Source organism: Physeter macrocephalus, chromosome 10 (genome assembly GCF_002837175.3).
Source record: "Physeter macrocephalus isolate SW-GA chromosome 10, ASM283717v5, whole genome shotgun sequence".
NCBI classification, from domain to species: domain Eukaryota; kingdom Metazoa; phylum Chordata; class Mammalia; order Artiodactyla; family Physeteridae; genus Physeter; species Physeter macrocephalus.
This window is the reverse complement of record NC_041223.1, coordinates 71,594,091-71,595,606: the sequence shown is the minus strand read 5'-3', so window position 1 is coordinate 71,595,606 and position 1,516 is coordinate 71,594,091.

Here is a 1,516-nt window from a genome sequence, read left to right as displayed (position 1 = left end):
GACTAGTGCCTGTGTTCTGGTGGATGAGGCTGGATCTTGTCTTTCTGGTGGGCAGGTCTACGTCTGGTGATGTGTTTTGGGGTGTCTGTGGCCTTTTGATGATTTTAGGCAGCCTCTGTGCTAATGGATGGGGTTTTTTTCCTGTCTTGCTAGTTGTTTGGCATAGGGTGTCCTGCTCTGTAGCTTGCTGGTCATTGAGTGGAGCTGGGTCTTGGCATTGAGATTGAGATCTCTGGGAGATTTTTGCCATTTGATATTATGTGGAGCTGGGAAGTCTCTTGTGGACCAGTGTCCTGAACTTGGCTCTCCCACCTCAGTGGCACAGCCCTGACGCCTGGCTGGAGCACCAAGAGCCTCCACATGGCTCAGAATAAAAGGGAGAAAAAAAGAAAGAAAGAGGAAGATAAAGTAAAATAAAATAAAATAGCGTTATTAAAATACAAAATAATTATTAAGAAAAAGAATTTTTTTAAGTAATTAAAAAAAAAATGGACAGACAGAACCCTAGGACAAATGGTAAAAGCAAAGCTATATAGACAAAATCACACACAGAAGCATAAACATACACACTCAGAAAAAGAGAAAAAGGTGAAAAAATATATATATCGTTGCTCCCAAAGTCCACCTCCTCAATTTGGGAGGTGATGTGTTTTGGGGTGTCTGTGGCCTTTTGATGATTTTAGGCAGCCTCTGTGCTAATGGATGGGGTTTTTTTCCTGTCTTGCTAGTTGTTTGGCATAGGGTGTCCTGCTCTGTAGCTTGCTGGTCATTGAGTGGAGCTGGGTCTTGGCATTGAGATTGAGATCTCTGGGAGATTTTTGCCATTTGATATTATGTGGAGCTGGGAAGTCTCTTGTGGACCAGTGTCCTGAACTTGGCTCTCCCACCTCAGTGGCACAGCCCTGACGCCTGGCTGGAGCACCAAGAGCCTCCACATGGCTCAGAATAAAAGGGAGAAAAAAAGAAAGAAAGAGGAAGATAAAGTAAAATAAAATAAAATAGCGTTATTAAAATACAAAATAATTATTAAGAAAAAGAATTTTTTTAAGTAATTAAAAAAAAAATGGACAGACAGAACCCTAGGACAAATGGTAAAAGCAAAGCTATATAGACAAAATCACACACAGAAGCATAAACATACACACTCAGAAAAAGAGAAAAAGGTGAAAAAATATATATATCGTTGCTCCCAAAGTCCACCTCCTCAATTTGGGATGATTCCTTGTCTATTCAGGTATTCCACAGGTGCAGGGTACATCAAGTTGACTGTGCAGATTTAATCCACTGCTCCTGAGGCTGCTGGGAGAGATTTCCCTTTCTCTTCTTTGTTCGCACAGCTTCCGGGGTTCAGCTTTGGATTTGGCCCCACCTCTGCATGTAGGTCGCCTGAGGGCATCTATTCCGCCCAGACAGGATTGGGTTAAAGGAGCAGCTGATTCGGGGGCTCTGGCTCACTCAGGTGGCGGGGAGGGAGGGCTATGGATGTGGGGCGAGCCTGCGGCGGCAGAGGCCGACG